This window comes from Oryctolagus cuniculus, chromosome 17, assembly GCF_964237555.1.
Source record: "Oryctolagus cuniculus chromosome 17, mOryCun1.1, whole genome shotgun sequence".
Lineage (NCBI taxonomy): Eukaryota > Metazoa > Chordata > Mammalia > Lagomorpha > Leporidae > Oryctolagus > Oryctolagus cuniculus.
Genome location: NC_091448.1, coordinates 43578580 through 43599495, shown reverse-complemented (window position 1 = coordinate 43599495; position 20916 = coordinate 43578580). Strand labels below are relative to the sequence as shown.

General features: G+C 54.3%; 1 long non-coding RNA gene across 1 annotated transcript; it reads left to right on the top strand.

The window, feature by feature from the left end:
- The first annotated feature begins 14281 nt into the window (after window positions 1-14281).
- Window positions 14282-20402, top strand: LOC127484363 (uncharacterized). The gene is made up of 3 exons (XR_007911261.2): window positions 14282-16434; window positions 16591-16665; window positions 17001-20402. It is a non-coding gene; the product is annotated as an uncharacterized lncRNA (long non-coding RNA).
- Window positions 20403-20916: the final 514 nt, after the last annotated feature.

Below are 20916 nucleotides of genomic sequence, written 5' to 3'. Positions count from 1 at the left end.
GGGCAGGCAGGCAGGCAGTCTGCAGGGGCCCGGGGAGGCAGCAAGTGGCCGAAAGCCCAAGATCAAGTGCCAGGAGGTCAGCTTGGGCTGGGCTGCAGCTGGCTCCAGAGTCCAGGGCTCGGAGTGGGTGGCCCAAGAGTTCTGCCAGTAGTAGGGGTGTCACCTCTGTCGCTCCATGGTCCCAGGCCACACACTGCCGGCCCGGTCCGCACCACCTGTGGAGCAGGAGGTTGGCGCTGGCAGGCAGGTGAGCCCCATTCAGGCCAGGGTGGAGAGACCAGAACAGTGTTATTCAAAGGTAGTTCCTCAGAACCTAAAATAGATTTTAAAAGTTCTGGGATTAAACAAACTGGAGAAATCCGGAGTTAGATAAAAGGAAACTTCTGTACCGAAAGAACTCAAAGTGAACCATTTGCTAGGGAGTGTTTGTAAACCAGAGAGTAGAGTGCATGGTGTTGGCTGAACCTGTGGGGCCGTGGAATCTCTCTTTGGTATAGCGTTTCTTGGAGGCAGGGCTCCACAAGACACACTTTGGGAAACGCTGCCCTATGCTTTCCTTGTACACTCAGCTTCTATGATAAGGCTGGGCGCTCAGATACCGGTGCCACGATGTTGGATCTTGAAACTGGCTCCTCGAGGCCCTTAGCCTTGGCGTTTCTTGCAACAGGGTCAGTGAGTCTGAATCAGAAATTCCTCTAGGGACCCAGACCTCTTGTATTAAAAGAGAAGGCTCAGTTCTGAAGCTGATGTCAGGATCACACAAGTACTCTAGGTGGTAAGGCGGGAGTAGGGGCTAAGAGGTGCCTGCCTGGATGAGCAGCAAATGCTGATGGTGGATGGCCTCAGAGCAGGTGGACAGCCTCAGAGCAGGACATGTACAAGCAGGACTCTGCAGGGAGGAGAAGAAACGCCATCAGGCTGAGGGAAAGGGAGCAGCCCTAGGGGGCAGGAAGAGCTGGGTCCCGGGGGGCGGCATTTGCCTTTAGACACCTGCGTCCCGTATCAGAGTGCCTGGGTTCAGCTCTCAGGTCCTCTGCTTCTGATCCAGCTCCTTGCTAATGTGCACCCTGGGAGGTGGCAGGTGATGGCTCAAGAGCTTGGACCCCTGCCACCCACTTGAGTGACCCAGATTGAATTCCAGGCTCCTGGCTTTGACGTGGCACAACCCAGGCAGTTTTGGGCATTTGGGGAGCAAAACAAGGAATGAACTCTCATTCTCTCTCTCTCTCTATCTCTCTGCCTTTCAAATACATAAAAATAAATTTAAAGACATGGGTTCTGGGGCCAGTGTTGTGAGGTCGCAGGCTGCTGCCTGTGACACCGGCATAGAAGGGATGAGGGTCCTAACCAAGAGGCAGGCAGAGAGAGAGAGAGAGAGAGAGAGACCCCGCCTCTCCCAGCCTGTGAGGATACAGCAAGAAGCACCCTCTATGAATCAGACACAAACTTCGCCAGTGTTTTGATCCGGGATTTCCCAGCCTCCGGAACTGTGAGAACTAAATCTCCGTTGTTTATAGACTCTGCCTATAGGATTGTGTGTAGCAGCCCGGATGGACGAAAACAGTGACATTCCCTTGGTGCATTCCAGATGGGTGGGTTCAGGCAAGGAGAGATGGATTTCCATTTTCTGCCTCTATGGCTTGCACCAACCTGGCCTGAGCTTTGTTTTCCGCAGTCAGCCTACTGATGGAAGAAAACCACGGACACGCAGTCAACTCTAACCTGTGCCCTGGGGGACTCGGGACTTCTTTGACATGCCAGGTTGCTTCTGCAACTGGGCTGGGGGCTGGGGAGGGATCCTGGCCCCTGGAAGCCTGGCATGAACACATCAGAGGGAAAGAAAAGGTCACTGACCTTCTGGAATGCCTGGGACCTAGTGAACCGAGCCAGGAAGTCGCCAATTCACCCTCTGGCAGCACAGCCGCTGCTCGGCCGCTCCGGAGGTGATTCACATCTTAATGGAGGGGAGGAGGCGAGGCTGGGAGCCACCGCTACTCCCCACTCTCTGTGTGGGTTGCTGCCTGTGGGCCAGGCACCAGCAATGTAAGGAAAATGATCTGAGCTGTTTGAGATGAGATTTGCAAGCGGTGTAGCGGTTTGTGCTACATGAAGGGAAACTGGGGAGAATCCCCCTAAGTTAGTGTCTTCAAACAGCAATAAATATTGTATCATCGGCTCTCAGGGTTCTGCAGGTTCACTGGGGTTCAGGAGATGGTGCCCACTCAGGATCGCTTGGGCAGCAGTGTTCAGATGTTTGCCAGGGCTGAGGCGTCTGCAGGGCTTCCTCACTCACAGGCCTGACCCTGATGCTGTCACTGGATACCCACACGTGGCTGTCCCTGTGGCCTGGGTTGCCCTAGCAGGGGAGCTGGGCTCCAGGAGTTTGAGTGCCCAGAGAACCGGGCAGAGTGAGACCCTTATTTCTGCTGTTGCCACCAATCTGCTAAATTCAAGTGGAGGAGTTGTTGAGGTCACATTGTACAAACATGTAGGGTGGGCGCTCTTGGTGCAGCCATCTTGGAAAATGCAATGGACCACACTGCCCGTTCTGGAAGGACTCCTGGCAGGATGGCTGCAATGGACCCCCCAGGGAGCACTTTCAGCAGGTGGAGAAACATAGGTGTCCGGGGAAGAGTCTTTGGTATGGGGAGCTGGGCAGGGTTCAGACACTGCCAAGGTGGCTCTTGAGACTCTGGGATTAGACCCTCCCAGGGGACAAGGGGAAGGAAAATGAAGAAAAGGAGGGACAACAGAGCCTGGCACCATGAGACCTTGCTGGGTTTAGGAAAGAGGATCTAATCTTCCAAAGGACCCGCTCAAGCTACGTGAGGAGGTGCCTGGGAGCCAGGCATCAGGATCTGTGCTTGAGGCAGAGGTCAGCAGACACTGGTCCTGACACCACGGGAGGATGGCTTCTGCCCTCCGCCAGCATCCCTAGCTCACCCCCAAAGTGGGCGGCCATGGCTGAGCATCAGAGGTGAGAGGCTGGCCTCCCCTCTGGCCTGCCTGGGACAAGTCCACCTCCTTCACAAGCGGAAGTCACCACACTCGCCCACCCTTCCACCCACTCCCCCAACTTAATTAAGTCTAAAGGAAGGTGTACAATTCATCTTTAAAAAATTCCCCAGGTGGAAACACAATTAAATCTACGGAATGAAACGTGATCATTCTCCCTAGAGAAAGCAAGTAGGGGAGCTCTCCCGGCTCCACCCACCCTGTGCACAAGGCAGAGATTAATCTGCTGACATCGGTGTATAAATTATACATGGACGGGAACTGTCAGGGATGAGGTGTCTGATTGGCTGCTGATGGGAATGAGAATGAGGCCTGGAAGATCAATTCTGCCGCTGCGTCCGCTGCAGGCCGCCGATGCCCCAGCCCTGCCTGGCAGAGAACACCGACTTCCCAGTTTGGAAAACACCCCATCTACACACCCTGTGCGAGGCGTGCCTTCAAAGTAATTGCTAATGTTTCAAGTGATACTTCTGAGCTTCACCAAGAATGATCAAAAGGCAATGAAAGTTTGAAGGCCCATATTTTTGCTGCTTGATGGCTGATGTAAATCAAACCCACCTCTTCCAAGGGATAGATGGCATAGATTTGTGGTGTGGCTGTTGCCTGCCAAGGGAAGCAGGGTGGGCTTCAGTCTGGGGACAGGTGTCACTCCCAGTCTGGCCAGTGTTGTGTACCGCTGAGCCTGTCATTTAGCCACTCCAGGTTTATTGTCCCTCTGTCTATCTGTCCACTTACAAACTCAACTAGCTGTTCGGTTGACTTCATGAGTACCATCTTTGTGCCAAGCACCACATTATGCACATATTTTGTGCTCAATGAGTACAGTCAGTACAAAGATGAGCATAGCAAGCATCAGTCCTCAACATGTTCTAAACAGACAAATTGCAATGCCTCCTTGTTTGTGTTCTAGCAACATCAGTTGGGGGGTCTCGAGATAGGCAGGTTTATAAAGGAATAGAGAGTATTTGGCCTGACCAGGAGAGTAGTCCCTCCTAGTGATCACCTGGCCAGAGCTCTCCGGTACGCCCTTAGACAGTCTTTAAGATGACCTCTGGGGCCAGCTGTGGCGCAGCGGGTTAAAGCCCTGGTCTGAAGCACCGGCATCCCATATGGGCGCCAGTTCTAGTCCTGGCTGCTCCTCTTCCGATCCAGCTCTCTGCTGTGGCCCGGGATAGCAGTAGAAGATGGCCCAAGTCCTTGGGCCCCTGCACCCACGTGGGAGACCCGGAAGAAGCTCCTGGCTCCTGGCTTCAGATCGGCATAGCTCCGGCCGTTGCGGCCATCTGGGGAGTGAACCAGCAGATGGAAGACCTCTCTCTTTCTCTCTCTTTCCCTCTCTGCCTTTCTGTGTAACTCTTTCAAATAAATAAGTAAATCTTAAAAAAAAAAAAAAAAAAGAGATGACCTCTGCTGAGAACAGAGCTAGAGGAAATGAGCTTGGGCTGCAGGAGGAGCCATTTAGGTCAAACAGCTCCTGCCTGTGTATGTTGCAGGTGGACAGCAGAGGTAGTGACAGCTGATACGTTCCCTGAAATCTGGGGCCTTCTTCCTACCCCTGGAGCGTTGCACGGGGCCTGGCTCAGAGAAGGTCTTCACATATTTTTTCTTGACAAATGAATAAACAAATAACATGATGTTACTTCAGGATGGAACAGATTCTGCCCTGCTCATACAACCAAGGTACAGATGTGTGTCAAACCCGGCACAGGGAAGACAGGGCTGCTCCCTGCCTGTGCCGCTGCCATTTGTACACATTTGAGCTAAATGGTTCACTCTCCTTTTAAAACGTTGTTACGGGGGGCTTGTGTTGTGCTGCAGTGGGTTAAGCCACTTCCTGCGATGCCAGCATCCCATTTGTGCACCAGTTCAAGTCCCGGCTGCTCCACTTCCAATCCAGCTCCCTGCTAATGGCTTGGGAAAGCCGCACTCATGTGGGAAACCTGGAAGAAGCTCCTGGCTCCAGGCTTTGACTCGGTCCATCCCCAGCCATCATGGCCATTTTGGGGCTGAACCACCAGATGGAAGCTCGCTCTCTCTCTTTCGCTTTCTCTATAACTTTGTAACTTTGTCTTTCAAATAAGATAAATCTTTAAAAAAAGATTGTATGGAGAATATGAGGGTGCTTCGAAAAGTTCATGGAAAAAAGAACTAGAAAAGGTAAGTTTTAAAATATTTGAGGGATCTTTACAAAAAGTGCATTCTTTATTTTTTAAAAAAGATTTATTTTATTTATTTGAAAGAGGTACAGAGAGATTTAGAGCCAGAAAGAGAGAATCTTCCACCTGCTGGTTTACTCCCCATATGGCTGCAATGACCAGAGCTGTGCTGATCTGAAACCAGGAGCCAGGAACTTCTGTGTCTCCCACATGGGTGCAGGGGCCCAAGGACTTGGGCCATCTTCTACTGCCTTCCCAGGCCGTAGCACAGAGCTGGATTGGAACCGGCGCCCATATAAGATGCCGTTGCTGCAGGCTGTAGCTTTACTCGCTAAACCACAACACTAGCCCCCAAAAAGTTCATTCTTAATGAATCTATGCAGGTATTTAAAAATTTTTTGCAGCAAAATAAGCTTGTCTTTTAATTTCATTTTCTATGAGCTTTTTGAAGTACCCTTGTACACATATAGCCAAGTGCATACATGTAAAGTGAACAGCCAGCCGATTACTTTATGCGGGTTCACACCCATGTAACCACTCCTAGGTCAAGGTCCAGAGAAGTTCTTGCTGTCCACAGCCTTCTCATGCCCTGTCCGGCCCCTCAGAAGAAAGCGCTATCCAGACTTGTCCGCTAACTCTTTGTAGACTCTCCCACACATTCCCATTCTGTAGGGAACGAAAAATGACGGCACTCACCTGCATCCCAGGGAAACACAGGAGCAGGTGGATTCTCCCCTCCTGATAGGAGATAGTTACAGGTCGGCTTGGGAAGGGGCTCAGCACACCTGTGTCCAGGGCATTCCACCCTTTCAGGAGGGACCCCTTCTCAACATCGCGGTCTTCCATGGACCATTCCTTCTCCATAAAAAAGGTGATGCATTTTTAGGGTCTTAATAAAATGACCAGTGAGTGCCAGGAACTGAGGGGGTGAGGACTGAGGACTGGTTAGTGCGTCGAGAATAGACTTCCGGTTTGGGATAAGGACGATGTTCTAGGGCTGGGTGGTGGTGATGGTTGCACAGTAACGGGAAAGTCCTTAATGCCACGAACAACACACTTAAAAATAGTCAAAGTGGTAAATCTGTGTCTCTATTTCTCTCTCGTTCTCTACTAAATGAAATTAAAAAAAAAGTTTTTTAAAAATGACCAATTTGGGCCAGCACCACGGCTCAATAGGCTAATCCCCCACTTGTGGTGCCGGCACACCGGGTTCTAGTCCCGGTCGGGGCACTGGATTCTGTCCCAGTTGCCCCTCTTCCAGGCCAGCTCTCTGCTGTGGCCAGGGAGTGCAGTGGAGGATGGCCCAAGTCCTTGGGCCCTGCACCCGCATGGGAGACCAGGAGAAGCACCTGGCTCCTGCCTTCGTATCAGCGTGGTGCACCGGCCGCAGTGGCCATTGGAGGGTGAACCAACGGAAATGGAAGATCTTTCTCTCTGTCTCTCTCTCTCTCTCACTGTCCACTCTGCCTGTCAAAAAAAATGACCAATTTAGCCTCGCAGTTAAGACACCTTGCATTCTACATCAATGTCCCTGAGTTCAGTTCCTGGCTCTGGCTCCTGATTCCACACCCTGGGAGGCAGCAGTAATAGCTCAAGAAATTGGGTTCCTGGGGTCAGGGCCGTGGCGCAGGTTAATCCTCTGCCTGCAGCACTGGCATCCCATATGGGTGCTCGTTCTAGTCCCGGCTGTTCCTCTTCCGATCCAGCTCTCTGCTATGGCTTGGGAAAGCAGTAGAAGATGGCCTAAGTCCTTGGGTCCCTGCACCCACGTGGGAGAATGGGAAGAAGCTCCTGGCTCCTGGCTTCGAATTGGCACAGCTCCGGCAGTTGTGGCCATTTGGGGAGTGAACCAGCGGATGGAAGACCTTTCTCTCTGTCTCTCCCTCTGATTGTTTGTAACTCTACCTCTTAAGGAAGGAAGGAAGGAAAGAAGGGGGGGAGGGAGAGAGAGAGAGAGAGAGAGAGAGAAAGAAAGAAAGGAAGGAAGGAAGGAAGGAAGGAAGGAAGGAAGGAAGGAAGGAAGAGAGAGAGAGAGAAAGAAAGAAATTGGGTTCCTGGCACCCACATGGGAGGCCTGGGTTCAGTTGCTGGCATTTGGGGAGTGGGCAGATGGAAGCTTTCTGTCTCTCTGCTCCTTAGATATTCATTTTTAAAATGACCCAAAAATTCCTATGAACTCAGCAACTGCTTTAAAATAAATGCTTATTTTATTAATAACAGATACCATCAGTTCTTCATTCATTTGAAAAGGAATGGTACTTGGGAGCAGGCGAGCTGCTTTTGCCCCGCCCACAGATCTCGCCAGGTGCATGCCCTCAGGATCGCCCCTGTGTCTGAGACCGTCAGATGGGGCTGAGCTGTTCATCCCCAGGCCCTCAGCCCTCAGAAAGGGGAGTGATGCCCAGGGTCACGCAACTCATTTCTAGCAGAGCTGGGATAAGACTCTGGTCTTGGGACTCGCTCTGTGCTGCCCCACCCCCCACCCCCATGCCCACAGAGCCAGCCCAAACTGTGACTAGACTTCAGGAGCAGCATGGACTTCTCCAGTGTAGGAAGTGGGATGCAGGCCAAGGGAAGGGGCCTCTTGGCTCCTTTGTAATTTGACCCTGAAGCTGGGGGGGGGGGGGGCGGGGTGCTGGGGCTGGCTCATTCTTCCCACCCAGCCTGAGTTATGGCTCCTGTGCACCTGGAGGCACAAAGTTCAAAGCTGTGGGCTGGGAGTCCAGTTTCAACCCAGAGGTGGCATCTGAAGGGAGAGGGCGGTCTGGGTGGCCTGGGCGAGGGCTGAGAGCGAGGCGTTCCCCGGCACCGCTGTGCAGGGCATTTCACGTCGTGGACTGTCTGTCCTGCCCCCGCCTTGCCTTCTCCAGGCCACTGCTGCTCCCCACCCCCTCCCTGACACTGCTAATGACATCCAATTAATTCAGCGTAATTTGGTTCATTACCAGCCCTGAGGTTGGCAACAGTGTTTTCTCAGGGTGGAGAGAAACTTCCTGGACTTTCTCAAAGGGACAGGGCTCTGGGTCTGGGCAGGGAGAGGGGACTGGATCCTGCTTTATCTGTGCGGTTGGGTATCAAGAAGCTGTTGGGTGCCGGGTACAGGCTGGGCTGTGCTTACCACAGCAAGACCCAGACCTCCCTGGAGCCATGATAGCTGGCAAGACATCTCCACAGAAACATCGGGCTGTCCCCCTGGGGCCTGCCACTAGGCCTGTCCCACTAGGCCGTGCCACTTCTGTGGGACAGTTGATGACCATGGAAGTTCCTGCAGGGGCCTAGGAGATGGAGGCCCCCACTGTGGCTGAGCAGGCAGCTGGCAGTGCCTGGTCTTCAGCGGGGGAGGAAATGCTTGGGAGAATCAGGACATGCCCAAGCACAGTGGGTCACAGAAGGGGCTTGGACTGTGGGAGTGGATGGAGGCAAAGGCGCAAGGGGGTTTGCACGCCCAGGCAGGCCAGGACTGGCCCCAGAGCCGCTTCCTAGCCCCATGCATGACTGTGACTGCTTGGAGGTCTGATCAGCAAGAGCGTGGTGATCACGCCTGTATCGTGGTGGGTGACGGGGCGGCGAGGGAGGAGCCCCTGTGCCGCCATCCTGGCTCCACCGCAGGGTGGCCTGGGGCAAAGTCACTTCACCTCCCTCGGCCTCAGTGTCCTCACTTGTGAAAGGGAGATGATAAAAGTGTGTGCCTCCCCCGAGTGCTCTGAGATGAAACCAGCGCTCCCAGGGGTCCGGGCACACAGTGGGTACATCATGCCCGGAAGCTCTCACGGAGCCATTACTGGTGATGTGAGCAGTGCCCTGCAGCCGGCCTGGAACATCACGATGGCTCTACTGCTGGTTCTCCCACTCGCTGCCTGGTGACTTCTGTTCCTGCCACTCTCCGTGAGACTTCCCCAGAAAACCCTCCCACGCCCAAGGATGTGCCCTTCCCCCCAGCTCCACAACAAGGGCGCGGCTCTCACCAGGGCCCTCCAGGGCACAGGTGTCCTGCCTTGGTCTCTTCTTGGGACAAGAAGTGTCCCCACGCCTCACCGAGGCGGGGACGCTCAGGGAGGAGCTGGGCAAGCTGGACACGGGGAGGACACACATAAGCTGGAGGAAGCAGGTGCCCATGTGGCGGTGGGGGGCTGCCCTCTGGAGCAGGGACAGCAGCACTTACGTCCACTAGGGCCCCCGCCTGCCTCTTTCCTGGACGCTGGAGTCTCTGAGACTGAGGAGGCAGCAGAGGAAAGAACGGAGCGGGGGGATACGAGGGGAGGATGCTGCATGCATCCTATCCCTGCTTGGCCCCAGCCCCCTCCCAGCCCGGCGTGCGCCCTTGGTTAATCATCCAGCCTGCCAGGTGGAAACCTCCCGGGGAGCTGTTGCAAACCCAGAACGCCCAGACCTCACCCCAGACCAATTAAACTAGAACCCCCTGGGAGTGGGCCCCGGGTTTGTATTTTCTTTTCAAATTCTCAGCTGACTCCAATGTGCAGCCAGGGTTAAAAATACCGAATCGTCTAGGGGAAGGCTGCTTCAGTGTCTCAGGAATCGCAGGGTTGAGTGATGGGTCCCAGCAGCGCCATCGGTTCAGGTTGCCGGCGTTGGTGCTGGGGAGCAGAGCCTTAGGGAATGACTGACGCCTGCATCCACCATGCGCAGAGCCCCGGCTGGATGCTGGAGGGAGGCAGCCGTAACCACAGCAACATCCTCGACCACGTCCATCAGGTGCCTGTCGTGGGCCAGGCGCTTCGCAGACATCGCTAATCCTTACATTCACAAGATCCTCAGCCCCACTTTATTTTCAAAAATAGTTGTTTATTTGAAAAGCAGAGAGACAGAGATAGGTGGGGAGGGATCTTTAATCTGCTGGTTCACTCCCTGATTGCCCGAAACAGCCAGGGCTAGGCCAGACTGAAGCCAGGAGCCTAGAACTCCATCCTGGTTTCCCACATGGGTGGCAGGGACCCAAGTACTTGAGCCAGCACCTGCTGTCTCCCATGGTGCACATCAGCAGGAAGCTGGGATCGGAAGCAGAGCCAGGCACTTCCACGGGGGATGCAGGCCTCCAAAGTGGTGCTCTACCTGCTGTGCTAAAGCCTGCCCCATCACTCCAGCGTTGCAGATGAAAGATGCATACAGCAGGCCCCAACGCTCTACATATTCACCCTGCTGGCCGCGAACATCTGTGGAGCTTGGTTTGCTTGTTTTCCCGACATAAGAGCAGGCTGGACCATGCACAGACTAAGCCAGAAATATCTCCCACCGAAGACGGAGGCAGAGCTGGCATAAATGTCCTAGTTTTTCGCCTGCTGGCTGGGACAGCCCTGAGAGGACCTTCTAGTCAGATGACCCCAATCTTGGCTGCACATTAGATCTCCTGTGGAACCTAAGAAAAATCTCGAGGACCAGACCACATCCCAGGCCAAATGCTTCTGACTCTCTGTGGATAGGACTCAGGCACCCACAGTTTTTATGGCTCCCAGGCAATGGTAGTGGGCAGCCAGGTTAGACACCATTTCTTCCATTGTGTCCCAAGGTCACCCAGTAGGATTGAACTTCAGTTACCGTCATGGTAACTTTGTTTAGTGTAACCTATTTGGGTTTCTTTCCTGTCTGTCTTGCTCCCCGTCCCTCTCCCCCACATGTTGCCCACTGGTATTTCCTAGATCCACCTCCCAATAAGCCTCTGATCCTGATGTTAAGGTCAAGGTCTGCTTCTCGGGGACTCACAGGCAGTCAGGATCTGAAAGATGAAGTGCCTTGCTGAAGGCCTCCTGTGGGGAGCAACTGGGAGCAACTCGGACTAGACTAAGTTACTGGAATTAAGACTTATTCTATGCATCTGCTCTCCCACAATATGGCGCTGGGAGAGGAGGCAACAGCTTCTACCCAGCTGCCTCTCACCAACTTGACAAGCTGCAGGACCTGTTCCTGATTGGAGGAGAGCAGCGTACTCGGCGTGTGGGTAGCAGAGTTAGGATTGGCGGAGGAGGACTATAAAGGAGGAGAGAGACGGCATGCACCAGGAACATCTAAGGGGAACACCTGAGGAACATCTGAGCAGCCCCCGAGAGAGCCGACCGGTGGTGTGCTGCTCCCCTGAGGAAGTGGGGAAAGTGGCCAGGGGGAACCGCCCTTCCATGGAGGTGGAAGGGACAGTAGCCAACCCGGGAAGAACCAGCAGCAAACCCGGGGAGGGCCGAGCAGACGAAAGAACAACGCAGAATCCTGTGTCGTTCCTCCACGAAGAGGGGGTGCGACATAATGGTGCCGTGACTCGGATATGAAGCCTAGGCAGGGTTTAGTGTCGTTCCTCCATGAAGAAGGGGAGCGACATAATGGTGCCGTGACTCGGATATGAAGCCTAGGCAGGACTTAGTGTCGTTCCTCCACGAAGACGGGGAGCGACAGCCTCCCAGCCGGGACGTGGCAGGACTCACATGTGAGTTCCTGCTGCCCGGGGACCCTGTGGTGTGATGGAAGAGATGGGTACCCAGAAAACCCCAAGAGCAGACAAAAGGAAATGAAAGGTCAAGTGCATCTTCAAACAAGTGCCAGAGATGCATTTAAAACACCAACCCAGGGGCAGGTGTTCAGCCAAACGATTAAGACCCCTTGTCCCATAGCTGAGTACCCAGCTTTGATACCCGCCTCTGGCTCCTGGCTCCAGTTCCCTGCCAGGGCAGAGCCTGCGAGGCAGCAGCGATGGCTCAAGAAGTTGGGTCCCTGCCGCCTGTACGGGAGACCTGGATTGAGGTTTAGCCCAACCCAGCCCTGGGCCCTCAGGGACATGGCGTGCATGAACCAGCAGATGGGAGTTCTTGGTTTCTCATCCTATGGGTTTTTCTCACTCTGCCTCTTAATTTAAAAAACAAAACCTAAAACACCTAACCCTGCACTTCCATGGGGGTGGGAGTTGGGAAAGTCTTCACGCAATCGGAATCACTTATGCCAGACAAAGGAGTGGATTTCTCCAAGTGGCCCAGCTTTGGCCAGCAGGATCAGAGGCTCCGAGACACAGCCCAGAGCACATTTGGATGATTGAACGCTCAGCTGGGAGGTGATGTGGGGCTCAGGGGGCCCCAGAAGATCAGGACATCGCTCCGGTCTCCCAGCCACTGGCATCCTCCCTCGGCGCCCCACCTTGGACATTCTTCTAAGGCATGGCTGGGTGAGAATCTCCTCTCTGGACTCTTTCCCAGGCTGTGAGGCCAAGGGGTCAAGCCAGAACTGATACGGGTGGGAAGGGGAGGAAGAGCTAGACCAGGGCCTGCTGGTGAACCTGGGCTGTCTGTGAGGGACAGCCATCCCACCGGGACAAAGCAGCAGGCACTGGGGATCTGCCCCATCTGCCCTCTGCTCGCTCACTCACCGCCTGGCACCCTGCTGCTCATCACATGCGCCCTCTCACGGCCCCTAGGCCAAGTCTGTTCCTGCTGCAGAGTCTGGAGTGAGCCACGCTCCCTGACTCGAGAGCTCTTTCTTCAGGTCTCAGAGTGGGCTCACCAATTAGAATCCTGCTCAAACGTCACCTCCTCGGAGAGGCCCTCCTGGGCTACCTCCCCCTTCCCTTGTCTCCTCCTGCAAGTCCCTCTCACGTTACATCATTGTCTTCTATTGCACACAACACACCTGAAATTCATCTTGGGTATATTTCTGCGTCCCTCCTTATCCCACCCAGTTCTCCCTTCCGGGCTGCCTAAGTATGGGCAGGACACCCTGTCTCGGTCATGTGCCTGTCTCCTGGGCTCCTACAGCCGTGAATGATTGAACTGGGCATTCCAGGAGCGGTGCGACGGGGGCTGCTGACAGGAGGGGGCCTGGGTGAGTTCCTGGGTCTGCGAGGCGGGCTGAGCTGTCTTTGTGCCGTCACACGGTGTGGGTGGTGATGAGCCTGTGCAGGCGGCCAGGCTGGTCTTTTAAGTGAGCAGTTCCTAACAGGGACTGATCGATATGTATAGAGGCAGCTAAATTGGGTTAAGACCCATCTCTTCCGGTGGGTGTCATGCCACAGATGGCTTCACAGTAGCAGTCCAAGGTCAAGAGCACAGCTCCCACCCCACTCTGTCCCCTACTAGTCCCAAGAGGCCCCTCCTCACTGCCCAGGAAGCCCACACATGCACGCTCCCGGCCACTTCTCTGCGTCTGCCCCCTCCCCTCTCATCCCCCACACCAGCAGGTCTTTTTCTTCCGCATTTTATTTCGTGCCCAAGGTCTGAAGTGGTCACGCACACACTGACATTTAAAGACCCAGAGGAGAAATCAATCAGTGTAGTCTGTCCTTCAGCGCCTCGGGAATGCACGTGGGCGAGCCGGGCCCGTCTGGCGCACATCCTATCGATCTGTAATGGTAGCCTCGGGCTGCTGAAACTGCAAGTGGGACCAGTTTTGGTAACAACAGGAGGCAGTGTAGCAGAATGGCCAGCCACCTCGGGAGCCAGAGACACCCCGGACTTGAATCTGTCATTTGCTGGCTGGGCAAGTGACCCCAGAGCCACTTGCTCAACCTCTCTGAGTCCCACGTAGTGGAGGATGACTGTAGCCTCTCCGCCTTGCACCGCAGTGGTGACAGATGAGTTAATGACACACAGCTGGAGCAGGACACCTGCTACCTGGTGCTCTATCTGTGTGAGCCAGGGCAATGGTCTTTCAGGTGGGGATCGTTAGGAGGATGAAATGAAACGACTCACTTAGCCCAAGATAAGGGCGCCCAGAAATAACAGCCATCATTAGGAGCAAATGAAGATTGGATTGCGGAATCCAGGAAATGCCCGACTTTTCGGGAGCCGGCTCTCAAGCAGGCGAGGTGAGGCCGCCATGAGGGTTGCCTAGAGGTCAGCCAGTGAGAAGCTTTGTCCCAAGCCGCTTGTCCAGTCTGCAGCAGAACGGAAGACCATCTGGGCCCGGGCGAGGCGAGGGCGGGGGGGAGTGTCACGGGTCCTCATGTGACACCCCGAGCCTGATTATTGAGCCGTGGGAGGTAGAAATCTGAGCTGAGGGCTCAGAGTCTCAGATACAATGTCCTTTTTATATCTCTCCTGTGCGGGGGCCCGCCCCTGGTCATATGCCTGTGTGGATGGAGGGCAAAGGGGCTGGGGGCTGGGAGGGAAAGGATTAAGAATTACCCAAGTCCCGTAAGCACGACCAGAGCCAGCCCTCAGGAGTGGGGCGTGACTACAGAAGAGGGGCTCGTGCCCCGGAAACACAGCGCTGGCGGGCGGCAGAGGGAAAAGCGGTGACTGAGCTCGGGCTGCGAGGTCTCCAGGCGCTGGGTGGAGCAGAAGTGATGCGTCGGAGGTGGGAGCCACAGCGGGGCAGCAGGAGCCAGGAGTTGAAGCCAGCTTTGGGAATTTTGGAGCCTGCATTCCCCACGGATGGTGCAGTACCCCGAAGGGGCAGGGACAAAACAGAAAATCTGCCAGGGCTTCCCCAGGCTTCTGCAAGGGCAGGGTTCCCTGTACTGGGGAGACGCCAGTCATCAGGGCACTAGGGCCAAGGCTGCGGGGCCCTGGGTTGGTGGGCTCCGCCTCCAGATGCTCCGCCCTCATATACCCCGCCCCCTGGGTTCTCCCTCTGTGGTCATCTTCAGGTTACAGTTTAGTTCCTAGGGACCTAGCTAGCAGGAAGTCCACATACTGTTTTGAGCACCAGTTTTCCGGTGTCTAGTAGTGGAATTGCCAGATCATATGGTAATTCTATGTTTAACTTTTTTTTTTTAAGATTTATTTTATTTATTTGAAAGGCAGAGTTACAGGGTGGGGGAGGGGGAGACAGAGAGGTCTCCCATCCTCTAGTTCACTCCCCAAATGTCTCCAACAGCTGCGGGTAGGCCAAGCTAAAGCTGGGAGCCAGGAACTTACTCCAGGTCTCCCATGTGGGTGCAGGGGCCCAAGCACTTGGACCATCTTCTGTTGCTTTCCTAGGTGCATTAGAGAGCTGGCTCGGAGATGGAGAAGCCGGGACTCGAACCGGCGCCCACAGGGGATGCCGGCGCTGCAGGTGGCTGCTTAGGCCACTAAGCCACAACGCCAGCCCCTTATGTTTAACTTTCTGAGCACCACCACCCTGTTTCCATGGTTGCTGAACGTGTTTACATTCTAGTTAAGACAATTTCAAAGATTCCAAAGGTACTGTGTGCAAACAAAGAGAAAATTAAAGACTTAAACATGTATTCTATAAATTGGAAAACCAGGATCACGTCCCTAAAGAGCAAGGGGGGCCTTGGGGTGCAGCCTGGCAGGGCCCCGGCTCCCCGCTGTGCATCAGCACAAAGAGCGGGGCTAGCTGCCCCCTCCTCTGGCCGCCTCTCTCCTGCCCTTCACACACACAGCGGCTTGTAACTTATTGTTGCTGACTTTGAAAGGGCGCTTTCAGCACCGTGGCAGGGCTGTCAGTGGGTAGGAGTTACAGCCCTGGCTGCTGCTATCTGTGTCTGTCGTCTGGCTGGCTGGTTTGTGACTGCCTGTGCTTCCCAGGGAATTCATCCCCTAAGTGTGGATGGCAAATGACGAAAACCTGCCACATAAATAAGCAGGCAGGCAGAGCTGCACCGACAGCCTCTGGAGGGAATCAGCTTGCTTCTGTGTCCCCTACTCAAGGCCCCCAAGCCCCAGGGCCATCCTCCCACGGGGAAAAAGCCAGGCTTTTGCTCCCTTCCTCCCTCGTCCAGGGAACACGTAGGAGCATCTCGTCCAGGCAGCAGGTTTGGATGTTTTTAGGTGAGTTACACCTAAAAAGCCTTGTGATCTGAAGACGCTGCTGTCCTCAGTTCAAAACGAGGAAGTGGAGACTCCGAGAGACTAAGGAATTCCGCATAGTCACCTGGTCACGGAGCAGGGGAGCCGGGGCATGAAGCTGGGTTCTCTAGGTCCTAGATTCTCTAGAATTCCCTTTCTCTTCCTTTTTGGGCTCCCTTTCTCCTTTCGTCATGCCTCCCTCCTGCCCCCCGCCCTGCAGGCACTCCTGCGACACGAGAAGTGGTGATGACCCAAGTGGGACTGTCCACGTGAGCTCAACCACACGGATGGGCCAGGGAGTGCGTCTAGAAAGTGCTTTCCTGCACGGGCTGTGAGGTTCAGGGGTGGGGTGCCCAGCCAGGCATCAGGTCCTGAGGCACTTGTCCAGCCGGAAGACCAGCTGTCCTTAAAACATGCTCTCCAGGCGCAGGCAAGACAGTGCTGGGACACGCGCACCCCCCATCGGAGTATCTGGGTTCCACACCTCACTGTGTTCCTGATGCCAGCATCCTGTGAGTGCTCGTGCTGGGAGGCAGCAGGTGATGTCTTGAGTACTTGTGTTCCTACTACCCTTCTCCTGGCTGCACTCTGGCCTGGCAGCAGCTTTTGGAGGCATTTGGAGAGTAAGCCACTAAATGGAATCACTTTCTCCCCCCCCCCCCCTCTCTTTGCCTCTCCGGTAAATAAATAAATAGAAGACACTCAAGACATGCACACACCCACTTCGTGTGCATGCAGCACCCAGACCATCTGAGGTCTCGCATGTTCAGGTAAGTTTGTGCTTAACGTTACAATGTCAATGCGGACTGGGAGGTGAGTGTGTGTTTTGGTGGAAGCATTTATTTTTACTAGCTGTGTAAGTCACACCAAGATTGCATTTACAGCATCATTAAGGCTCTGAAGGGGTCACTTCAATGTTTGACTTAGACTTTGCAGTGTAACCTCAAAAGCAGAAGGGTGATACCCTGGGCCCCACCTCCCTGCTCCCACTCCACCCCACATCCCCACAGATCTGCATTTCATTTGCTTTTGAAATTGAGTACCTGGCATCTCTCTCTCTTTTAAAATACATTTTTACCTATTTGCTTATTTGTTTGAAATGCAGAGAGACAGAGACAGATCACCCATCCAGGGGTGCATTCTCCCAAATGACTGCAAACCCACAGCTGGCCCAGGCTGATGCCAAGAGCTGGGAACTCTGTCCAGGTCTCCCATGTGGGTGGCAGAGGCCCAAACACTTGAGCCATCACCTGCTGCCTCCCAAGGTACGCATGAACAGGAAGCTGGAACTCGGAGTGAAGCCAAGACTCAAAGCCAGTAACTCAGATAGGGAATGCAGGCAGATGTCTCTGCCACTGTGCCAAATGCTCACCCTGTGTCTACACTTGAAAATGAAGTTACAGGCGGCAAAGGAGCACACTCTACTATCTTTGTTTTCCTGCCAGGCTCTCCTTGGGGACTACAGTTCAAGATTTGGAGTCCAGAGACCCACAGTCGACACTGTTTCTACCACTGCACCCTTCACTTGGACAATGTTGGAGACAAATGTTAGCTGTTAAAGAGTGGGAGTCGGGGGCCGGTGCTGTGGCACAGCAGGTAAAGCTGCCACCTGTGGGCTGGCGCTGTGGCACAGCAGGTTAATACCCTGGCCTGAAGCACCGGCATCTCATATGACCGCCAGTTCGAGACCTGGCTGCTCCACTTCTTATCTAGCTCTCTGCTGTGGCCTGGGAAAGCAGTACAAGATGGCTCAAGTCCTTGGGCCCCTGCACCCACGTGGGAGACCTGGAAGAAACTCCTGGCTCCTGACTTCGGATCGGCACAGCACCAGCCGTTACGGCCAACTGGGGAGTGAACCATCAGATGGAAGATCTCTCTCTCTGTCTGTCTCTCCTCAGTATAACTCTGCCTTTCAAATAAATAAATAAATCTTTAAAAAAAAAAAAAAACCTGCCACCTGCATGCCATGTGGGCGCTGGTCTGTGGCCTTCTGATCCAGCTCCCTGCTAATGGCCTGGGAAAAGCAGCAGCAGATGGCCCAAGTGCTTGGGTTCTTGCACCCCCATGGAACACCCGGATGAAGCTCCTGACTAATGACCTCAGCCTGGCTCAGCATTGGCCATTGCAGCCATCTGGGGAGTGAACCAGAAGATATAAGAGATATAAGATTGATCTCTCTCTCTCTCTCTTTCTCTCTCTCCTTCTCTCTCTGAAACTCTGACTTTCAAATAAATAGATAAATCTTAGGAAAAAAAAAACCAGAATGGGAATGGTTGTAGCACTGCTTTAGCTATGAAATGTGACGTTACCGTCACAGGGTAGTGGGTGGAGCCACATGTGCAGTGAAGTCTACAGCTCACCTGACTCCCGCTGATACCGCAACACTGCTGCTGAGTTTGGGGCTGAGACAAACCAGCGACCACGGTACCGAGGTCTCTGTGCTTCCCGCTGGGGAACTTGAAACAACAGAAACCTCTGGTGATCCTGGAGGCTAGAAGTCCGTGATGAAGCCGTCAGCCCACCTGGCTCCTGCAGCTGCCGCGTCCCCGGCTGGCATTCCTCAGCCTGTCTCTGCCTCTGTCTTCCCTCCATGTCCCTTTGTCTCAAATCTGTACTTTCTCTTATTGGGACCCTGGTCCTCAGATTGAGGGTCCACTCTAAATCCAGGTAATCTCATCTTGAGACATCCTTACCTTAATCACATCTGCAGAGACTATTTCCAAATAAGGTCACGTTCACAGAAACAGGAGTAAGGACTTGGAAATATCTTAAAAAAAAAAAAAAAGATTTATTTTATTTATTTGAAAGGCAGAGTGACAGAAAGAGAGGGAGAGATCTTCCATCCACTGGTTCACTCTCCAGATGTCTGCAAATGGCCAGGGCTGGGCCAGGCTGAAGCCAGGAGCCAGGAGCTTCTTCTGGGTCTCCCACGTGGGTGCAGGGGCCCAAGCACTTGGGCCATCTTCTGCTGCTTTCCCAGGTGCATTAGCAGGGAGCTGCATAGTAAGTGGAGCAGCAGGGATGAACCAGTGCTCAGATATATATGGGCTGCTGTTGTCCCAGGCAGCAGCTTAACCTGCTGTGCCACTCTGCTGGCCTCCGAACTATCTTTTTAGGGATATGGGGACACAATTCCTCCCACACAGGAAGAAAATGTAAAACTGTTTCAAGGAAGTGGGCAACAGTTGATGCAGGAATGAGTATCTGAATCCGACTGGTGAGGGCGAGAGGTCAGGCTGAGGCTGGGGTATGGCCTGGCTTGCACACGGCCTTGCCATCTGTGGGGTTTCTGTGGGCACAGTGAACCAGGCACCACTTGTGCCAGGCAAGAACAGGAGTCAGAAACATGGTGCCAGTTGGTAGCAGGTTTTTGCCAGTGACATTGTTAAGAGTGTGGCCTCTGGAGTCACGCTGCCTGGGTTCAAAGCCAGACTGGGATTCTGGGCAAAGCACTTAGTGCCTAACTAGGTGATGTTCTTTCGACGCGGAGCCTGAGACAGGTTGCACCGCCCTCGGTTGGTGGAGGGAGTACTCAGGAGAAAAGGGACGAACCGAGCTCAGTTACAATAACCCCAGCTAGAGCCGAGCTGTGCCCGAGCCCACGGAGAGCACCCTGGCCGAGGTCTGGCGCAGCTGGGGGTGGGCGGGTGTGTGTGACATCCTAGGTGAGACCACTCTCGTTCGGTCACGGGAAAGTTGGGCAGCTGTGACTCGCACCCAGCACAGCACCTGGGGGATGGGTGACCACAGGCAAGAAAGTTAAAGCCCACTTTAACTTTGTATCTGTCGCTCCCCGTCTTCGTGGAGGAACGACACAGGACCCTGCGCTGTTCTTTCGTCTGCTCGGCCCTCCCCGGGTTTGCTGCTGGTTCTTCCCGGGTTGGCTACTGTCCCTTCCACCTCCGTGGAGGGGCGGTTCCCCCTGCCACATTCCCCACTTCCGCGGGGGAGCGGCACACCGCCGGCCGGCTCTCTCGGGGGCTGCACAGGTGTTCCTTCAGATAGATGTTCCCCTTAGATGTTCCTGGTGCATGCCGTCTCTCTCCTCCTTTATAGTCCTCCTCCGCCAATCCCAACTCTGCTACCCACACGCCGAGTACGCTGCTCTCCTCCAATCAGGAGCAGGTCCTGCAGCTTGTCAAGTTGGTGAGAGGCAGCTGGGTAGAAGCTGTTGCCTCCTCTCCCAGCGCCATATTGTGGGAGAGCAGATGCATAGAATAAGTCTTAATTCCAGTAACTCAGTCCAGTCCGGGTTGCTCCCCACAGTATCCTTGCGTTTCTTCATCCCCAGGTGCAGCTCATCATGGGAACTGTTCATAGGATTGCTAGGAGGTGTGTAAGTAAGCTAATCCGCCTGAAGCCCGCCACCGACACACACTGAGTGCATCTTACCTGCCATTAGTGTGCTGTCTAGGGCTGAGTAATAACTCGTCCCCAGAGTTAGCAACTTAGCACAATAAACGTGTTACACAGCCAGTTTCTGAGGGTTAGGGACGGGGCAGGGGGGCTTGCGGGGGGCGGTTTAGGGTCTCTCCTGCGGTTGCAGTGAGAGGTCAGCAGGGGCTGTGGGTGATGGGAGGCTGGACCGGGGCCAGGGGCTTTGCTTCTCAGAAGTGTTGTGCCCATGGCTGTCAGCAGGAGGTCTTACTTCCTCACTACAGGAACCTCCAGAGGGTGCCTGTGGGTCCTCAGGACGTGGCAGCCAGCAGTCCCCTAGGGGGTGAAAGGAGCCAAGAGCCACCATAAAAAAAAAAAAAAAATGGGGCTCCTGAGACAAACCGTTCCAGAGACGGCCTTGGGAAATGGGGAGTAAACCGGTTCACAGAGAAAGCAGTCAGCTACTAACCAGAGATACACAGAACACCTGCCTTGTAGATAAGCCCCTTCCCTACGCTTGCTCAAGGTTAACAAAGAAAGCTGCAAGGCCCGTAGCAACCTATTCCTGTCTCCTAAAAACCCCCTCCCTCTAATGTATCCCTTTGACCTAGTACTTTTCCACCGACATTAGCACTTCAGACTGC